Below are 9,069 nucleotides of genomic sequence, written 5' to 3'. Positions count from 1 at the left end.
GGCTTAAGGTCCAGTCTTCTAAGTTGAACAGGTTTTCCTTTTGAGTCAATCTTCCATTGAGCTCCTTCCACACATATGTCCATGAGGACTTGGTCCAACCTTTGATTAAAGTTGACCCTTCTAGTGTAGGGGCGTGCATCTCCTTGCATCATAGGCAAGTTGAACGCCAACCTCACATTTTCCGAACTAAAATCTAAGTATTTCTCCCGAACCATTGTGAGATAATTCTTTGGATTCGGGTTCTTACTTTGATCATGGTTCTTTGATCATTGGCATAGAACTCTTGAACCATTAGGATGCCGACTTGTTGGATGGGGTTTGTTAGAACTTCCCAACCTCTTCTTTGGATTTCATGTCGGATCTCTGGATACTCATTTCTCTTGAGCTTGAAAGAGACCTCGGGGATCACCTTCTTCTTGGCCACAACATCATAGAAGTGGTCTTGATGAGCTTTGGAGATGAATCTTTCCATATCCCATGACTCGAAGGTGGAAGCTTTTGTCTTCCCTTTCCCTTTTCTAGAGGATTCTCTGGTCTTGGGTGCCATCAATGGTAATGGAAAAAGAAAAAGCTTATGCTTTTACCACACCAAACTTAGAATATTGCTCGCCCTCGAGCAAGAGAAGAAAGAATAGATGAAGAAGAAGAAGAAATGGAGAAGAAGGAGAGAGAGAGGTGTTTCGGCCAAGAAGGGGAAGAGAGGGTTGTGTTGTGTGAAGTTGAAGAAGAATGGAGGGCTTTATATAGGGAAGGGAGGGGGGGTAAGGTTCGGCCATAAGGGTGGGTTTTGGGTGGGAAATTGATTTTGAATTTTGAAGGTAGGTGGGGTTTATGAGGTAGGTTTATAGGGAAGAGTGGATGGATGTGAGTTGTGAAGTGGTGATAGGAAAGAGAGATTGAGGTGATTGGTGAAGGGTTTTGGGGAAGAGTGTTTATTAGGAAGAGAGGATAAACATTGAGAAGAGGGAAGAGAGTGAGTGGTGGTAGGTGGGGATCCTGTGGGTTCCACAGATGCTGAGATGATCCTGTGGGGTCCACAGATTCTGAAGTGTCAAGGAATTTCATCCCTGCACCGATTAGGCATGTAAAATGCCTTTGCATGCAATTCTGGCGTTTAAACGCCGAACTGATGCATGTTCTGGGCGTTCAACGCCCAAATGCAGCATGTTTCTGGCATTGAACGCCAGCTTCATGCTTGTTTGTTGCGTTCAGCGCCAGCTCCATGCTCTGTTCTGGTGTTGAACGCCAGCCAGATGCTCCTTACTGGCGTTTGAACGCTAGTGAACTCCTCCTCCAGGGTGTGCTGTTTTTAATGCTGTTTTTAATTTTTCTTCAATTTTTTCAGTTGTTTTTGTGACTCCACATGATCATGAACCTATGAAGACATATAACTAATAAAAATATAATTAAATAAAAATTGGGTTGCCTCCCAACAAGCGCTTCTTTAATGTCAATAGCTTGACAGTGGGCTCCCATGGAGCCTCACAGATGTTCAGAGCATTGGTGAGACTCTCCAACACCAAACTTAGAGTTTGGATATGGGAGTTCAACACCAAACTTAGAGTTTGGTTGTGGCCTCCTAACACCAAACTTAGAGTTTGACTGTGGGGGCTCTGGTTGACTCTGTTTTGAGAGAAGCTTACTGTGCCTCTTTTCCATGTTTACAGAAGGATAACCTTGAGTTGTAAACTCAAGGGAGTTCTCATTCAATTGAAGGACTAGTTCGCCTCTGTCAACATCAATCACAGCTCTTGCTGTGGCTAGGAAGGGTCTTCCAAGGATGATGGATTCATCCTCATCCTTTCCAGTATCTAGGATTATGAAATCAGCAGGGATGTAAAGGCCTTCAACCTTTACTAATATGTCCTCTACTTGTCCATAAGCCTGTTTTCTAGAATTGTCTGCCATCTCTAATGAGATTTTAGCAGCTTGTACCTCAAAGATTCCCAGTTTCTCCAATACAGAGAGTGGCATGAGGTTTATTCCTGACCCCAGGTCACATAGAGCCTTCTCAAAGGTCATGGTGCCTATGGTACAAGGTATCAGGAACTTTCCAGGATCCTGTTTCTTCTGAGGCAATCTCAGTTGATCCAGATCACTTAGTTCATTGGTGAACAAGGGAGGTTCATTTTCCCAAGTCTCAATACCAAATAATTTGGCATTCAGCTTCATGATTGCACCAAGGTACTTGGTAACTTGCTCTTCAGTAATATCCTCATTCTCTTCAGAAGAAGAATACTCATCAGAGCTCATGAATGGCATAAGGAGGTTTGATGGTAATTTTTGTGGAAAAAGGAATTTCCAAAACACTAGAAACTAACCGGCAAGTGTACCGGGTCGCATCAAGTAGTAAAACTCACTTAGAGTGAGGTCGATCCCACAGGGATTGATGGGTCAAGCAACTTTAGTGGGTGATTAGTTTAGTCAAGCTAACATTTAAGTGAAATTGGGTGAGACTTGAAGCAACAGAATGTAAATGACAAGGAATTGTAAATTGCAGAAAGTAAATGTGCAGAAACTTAAAGAGCAAGAAATGTAAATTGCAAGAATCTTAAATGACAAGAAATGTAAATTGCATGAAATATAAAGGGGAGTGGGTGCTGGAAATTAAAATTTAACAGGAAAGTGTAAATAGCAATCAAACAGAGAAGTAAAAGGTGCAAAATCATGCAACAGATCTAAACAGAAAAGGGAAATTGCTTGAAGAATTCAAAACAGAAAAGCAGTGCTTAATTTGCAGCAATTTAAAAGAGTGTTGAAGATCTCAGGAGTGGAAGAGACTAGAAAACAAGTCTAGATCTCAAATCCTTACTTGATCCAACAAGAGCAATTGCAAAATGAAAGTGGAAAATTAAATTGCAGAAGAAGAAAAAGATGAAAGCAATAAAGGATACTCAGATTTTATGCAGAAGAGGAACAAAGAGATTTCAGATCAAGTGAAACAGAATTCCTTCAATTCTTGATCCAAAATTTAAAACAGAAATGAAAATTCTAGAGAGAGAGCAAAATGAAAACTAAAGAGTACAAAACTCCCTATTGGAGCTAGCCTCCATACAATTGAGCTTTCTTTAATGAGATGGAATTGATGCCTTTATATAGGCTTTACAAAGTGAAAAATAAAATTGAAATGAAAAACAAATTAAATGAAAACCTTAATTCTAGCTTGTTCTTGTGCCTTTGAGTGATGATGTGGGCTTTGCTTGCTTTGGATTTGAAGATATATGGGTTTGGTTGGCCTTGGTTTAATTGGTGAAGAATTGAATTAAATTTGATTTTTGGACCAAGAATATGCCATGAGACACTCCCAGGGAACGGCTCAGTTGAAAAAGTTAACTGAGCACTCAATCCTCGCTTTTGGCTTTGCAATTTGTTGCGCACCAAGCCTTGCTTGTGGGCGGCCTCAATAGAGCTCAGTTACTTTACTTAACCGAGCGCCCTTGTGTCTTTGAGATGAACTCCACCTTCGAATCATGGTGAGCACCTTTTGTGGCCAATTTCCTTGCTAAAGTAGTAGCGCTTCCTCCTTGCTCCCTTATGTACACGGTTCGAGCCTTGCTGAGTGAAATTTTGTGTGAAGTAGCGCCTTTCTTTGTGCTTTCATTTTGGTGAGGCCCGAAAAAGTTAAATGTTTTAACTGAGCACTTTTCCTTGCCTTTCTCTCCTCTTATGCGCTCAGTTGGTTTAATGAACCGAGCTTCATTGCCTTGGTCCCTCCTTGGTGCACGTTGCTCTTATTAATAATGCTAATGCATTATAAAGCCTGATGAAATGCATAATGAAATGCATGTTTTCAACGCATTTGGCACTCATTCATTAAATGAATAAGTTCATTCATATCATCCATTCTTAATTGGCATTAATATTTAATGATTTAATGCATGTACTCATCAACGCCTTATTTAATAATGCCAATTAACAATGAATGTTTCATGCATGCTTCCATATACTTAAAAATGTAATGTATTAACGTAATGCCAATTGCATTAGTAATTAAAGTTGCATGCTTTCATGACTTTAATTAATAATGCTTTAATGCATTAACGTTATTTGCTTTAAACATTTCATGCATGCATGCATATGATATTGATGCATGTGCCAAGGCTTCATGGTCATGGGTCACGCTTTTAAAAGCGTGGCCTAAGGTTCCAAAGCGTGCTCAACTTCAAAGTGTGCCCCAAAACTCTTTTTTTCTTCTTTTTAGCTTATTTTGTGCTTTTTGCTTCTTTTTCTTCTTATTTCCTACAAAATTTTTCAAATCAAAAGATCAAAGAAATATAACATTTAAGCACAAAAGCATTCACTATTTGAGCACAAATCATCAATTTCTTATATGAAAAAGCATAGAAAAACATGACATGGTGACATGTCATCACAACACCAAACTTAAACCTTGCTTGTCCCCAAGCAAGAAAAGAATCATGCAATAAAGATTGACAATCCAAGGTAAGAAGAATAGCAACTCAATGTTCATGGTAGGCTAGTTTTCTATGTATGCTACAATCACAAAAGAAATGTAAATGATTGATGCTTCTATTTAGCTCATTTTATGAAATCTTTTCTTATATTTCTTCCTTGAAACAAGCTTTTGATTTTCTTATTAGCTTCTCCCATTTGGGTGCTTTGCCCCATGAGTTAATAACAAAGCTACGATTCTAAATGCTTTGTTTTCAAGTATTACCACTTGATACATAAGCACCACAAGCATTTAATTAGAGGACTTCTTTAAGCTTATTTGTTTCTTTTTCTCTACTCTCTAATCATTGATGCTCAAAGCCTTGAGCTTTGAGGGAGTGCTTTTGCACTTGAGCCTAGCCTTGACTCTAAGTGTTTTGTTTTCAAGCTTTTTGCTTGATACATAAACACCACAAGTACTTGTCTAATGAATTGTCATTAGTACTCAGAGCCTTCAACATTCTCATTTTTCCCATTTTCTTTCTTAATCTTTTAATTGATTTACATATTCAAGGTTTTCATTATTTAAAAAATTTCTGCGCTCAGTTGGTTTAATGAACCGAGCTTCATTGCCTTGGTCCCTCCTTGGTGCACGTTGCTCTTATTAATAATGCTAATGCATTATAAAGCCTGATGAAATGCATAATGAAATGCATGCTTTCAACGCATTTGGCACTCATTCATTAAATGAATAAGTTCATTCATATCATCCATTCTTAATTGGCATTAATATTTAATGATTTAATGCATGTACTCATCAACGCCTTATTTAATAATGCCAATTAACAATGAATGTTTCATGCATGCTTCCATATACTTAAAAATGTAATGTATTAACGTAATGCCAATTGCATTAGTAATTAAAGTTGCATGCTTTCATGACTTTAATTAATAATGCTTTAATGCATTAACGTTAAACATTTCATGCATTTCATGCATGCATGCATATGATATTGATGCATGTGCCAAGGCTTCATGGTCATGGGTCACGCTTTTAAAAGCGTGGCCAAAGCGTGCATAGAAAAACAAAAAACATGACATGGTGACATGTCATCACAACACCAAACTTAAACCTTGCTTGTCCCCAAGCAAGAAAAGAATCATGCAATAAAGATTGACAATCCAAGGTAAGAAGAATAGCAACTCAATGTTTATGGTTTTTCTAAGCNAAGCATTCACTATTTGAGCACAAATCATCAATTTCTTATATGAAAAAGCATAGAAAAACATGACATGGTGACATGTCATCACAACACCAAACTTAAACCTTGCTTGTCCCCAAGCAAGAAAAGAATCATGCAATAAAGATTGACAATCCAAGGTAAGAAGAATAGCAACTCAATGTTTATGGTTAGCTAGTTTTCTAAGCATGCTACAATCACAAAAGAGATGTAAATGATTGATGCTTCCATCTAGCTCAATTTATGAAATCTTTCTCTTATATTTCTTCCTTGAAACAAGCTTTTGATTTTCTTATTAGCTTCTCCTTTTGGGTGCTTTGCCCCATGAGTTGATAACAAAGCTACGACTTCTAAATGCTTTGTTTTCAAGTATTACCACTTGATACATAAGCACCACAAGCATTTGATTAGAGGACTTCATTAAGCTCATTTTTTCTTTTCTTTTCTTGACTCTCTAATCATTGATGCTCAGAACCTTGAGCTTTGAGGGAGTGCTTTTGCACTTGAGCCTAGCCTTGACTTCTAAGTGTTTTGTTTTCAAGCATTTGGCTTGATACATAAACACCACAAGTACTTAACATATTGTCATTTGTACTCAGAGCCTTCAGCTTTCTCATTCTTTCCCTTTTTCTTCTTTTTTTTTGCTTTAATTGTACTTGCTTCTTCAAGGTTTTCATGATTTTCAAAAGATTTCACAAAATGTCCTAGATGAAAACTTTAATTAAATAAAATCCAATGCAATTGAGCAACAATTAATTATACTAGCTTTCCAGTACTTGTATGCACATGCTAAAATCTTCTTTAATTCCTTGTTTGTTTATGATCATGATGCTTTATTGACCTCCTCTTGAATGTTGTCCTTGGTATTTTGGTCACAATCCTCTTCTCGGTGCTTTTGTTAATTGCCTTCACATCCTTGAATTCAAGACATGGTTGCTGTGTGATTTTTGGAGTGTTTCCTTCATTAAGGGCCTCTTGAACTGGTGGTTCCATGAGCCCTTCCTTCATGTGATTTTCTGCTTCACTTGAGAATGGACGTCCTTGATTGTCCTCCTCAATTTCTTGTTCTTCCACTTCCTCTCCAACAAATTGGTCTTCATTTTCCTTGCTCAGTGGATCTGAGCATTTCCCCATGTTCTCCAATTGCTCATCCATCTTCTGAAGACGGATTTCTTGTTCTCTCCAGGATTGTTGTTGTTCCTCCATGAGTTGTTCTTGTTTATACTCCCAGCCACCATTGGAATAATGACTTGAATCATTTTGTGGTGGAGGGAAATATTCCATATGATTTTCTTTCTCATCTTGTGTTTCTGAAGCAATTCTCCATGGATTGGAGTGCTCAGACTTTGTATTTTCTTGGTGATACTCCCAGCCACCATTAGAGATTGGTGATGGTGGGCAGTATCCCATAAAATTTGTTTGATCATAAGATGAGTTGAACTCCATTTGAATTTTGGAAAACACAACACCAAGGAAAATTGAAATTGCTCATATCAGAGATGAGAATTTCTTAGTGAGGCAAAAACTCAAACACCTTGGTTTCAATCTAAAACAGAAAACAAAAATAAAGAAAATGCTTGATCTAGACTTCTCACCCACTTAATCATTGTTGATCTAAATCAATCCCCGGCAACGGCGCCAAAAACTTGATGGTAATTTTTGTGGAAAAAGGAATTTCCAAAACACCAGAAACTAACCGGCAAGTGTACCGGGTCGCATCAAGTAGTAAAACTCACTTAGAGTGAGGTCGATCTGCCTTGCTGAGTGAAATTTTGTGTGAAGTAGCGCCTTTCTTTGTGCTTTCATTTTGGTGAGGCCCGAAAAAGTTAAATGTTTTAACTGAGCGCTTTTCCTTGCCTTGCTCTCCTCTTATGCGCTCAGTTGGTTTAATGAACCGAGCTTCATTGCCTTGGTCCTCCTTGGTGCACGTTGCTCTTATTAATAATGCTAATGCATTATAAAGCCTGATGAAATGCATAATGAAATGCATGTTTTCAACGCATTTGGCACTCATTCATTAAATGAATAAGTTCATTCATATCATCCATTCTTAATTGGCATTAATATTTAATGATTTAATGCATGTACTCATCAACGCCTTATTTAATAATGCCAATTAACAATGAATGTTTCATGCATGCTTACATATACTTAAAAATGTAATGTATTAACGTAATGCCAATTGCATTAGTAATTAAAGTTGCATGCTTTCATGACTTTAATTAATAATGCTTTAATGCATTAACGTTATTTGCTTTAAACATTTCATGCATGCATGCATATGATATTGATGCATGTGCCAAGGCTTCATGGTCATGGGTCACGCTTTTAAAAGCGTGGCCTAAGGCTCCAAAGCGTGCTCAACTTCAAAGTGTGCCCCAAAACTCTTTTTTTCTTCTTTTTAGCTTATTTTGTGCTTTTTGCTTCTTTTTCTTCTTATTTCCTACAAAATTTTTCAAATCAAAAGATCAAAGAAATATAACATTTAAGCACAAAAGCATTCACTATTTGAGCACAAATCATCAATTTCTTATATGAAAAAGCATAGAAAAACATGACATGGTGACATGTCATCAAGGTTCAGTGGAATCTCTATGGTCTCTAGATGAGTCTCAGATTCCTTTGGTTCCTCAGAGGGAAACTCCTTATTGATCACTGGACGTCCCAGGAGGTCTCCCTCACTGGGATTCACGTCCTCTGCCTCCCTTACAGGTTCGGCCATGGTGATAAATTCAATGGCCTTGCACTCTCCTTTTGGATTTTCTTCTGTATTACTTGGGAGATTACTAGGAGGGATTTTAGTGATCCTTTTACTCACTTGGCCCACTTGTGCTTCCAAATTTCTAATGGAGGACCTTGTTTCATTCATGAAACTCACAGTGGCCTTAGATAGATCAGAGACTAAATTTGCTAAGCTAGATGAATTCTGCTCAGAATTCTCTGTCTGTTGCTGAGTGGATGATGGAAAAGGCTTGCTATTGCTAAACCTGTTTCTTCCACCATTGTTAAAGCCTTGTTGAGGCTTTTGTTGATCCTTCCATGAGAAATTTGGATGATTTCTCCATGATGGGTTATAGGTGTTTCCATAAGGTTCACCCATATAATTTACCTCTGCTATTGCAGGGTTCTCAGGATCAATAGCTTCTTCTTCAGAAGATGCCTCTTGAGTACTGTTGGATGCAGCTTGCATTCCATTCAGACTCTGAGAAATCATTTTGACTTGCTGAGTCAATATTTTATTCTAAGCTAATATAGCATTCAGAGTATCAATTTCAAGAACTCCCTTCTTCATAGGCGTCCCATTATTCACAGGATTCCTTTCAGAAGTGTACATGAACTGGTTATTAGCAACCATGTCAATGAGTTCTTGAGCTTCTGCAGGCGTTTTCTTTAGGTGAATGGATCCACCTGCAGAAGTATCCAATGACATCTTAGC

Source organism: Arachis ipaensis, chromosome B01 (assembly GCF_000816755.2).
Source record: "Arachis ipaensis cultivar K30076 chromosome B01, Araip1.1, whole genome shotgun sequence".
In the NCBI taxonomy this organism is placed as follows: Eukaryota; Viridiplantae; Streptophyta; class Magnoliopsida; order Fabales; family Fabaceae; genus Arachis; species Arachis ipaensis.
The sequence above is the reverse complement of the archived record's forward strand: the minus strand, read 5'-3'. Positions refer to the sequence as shown.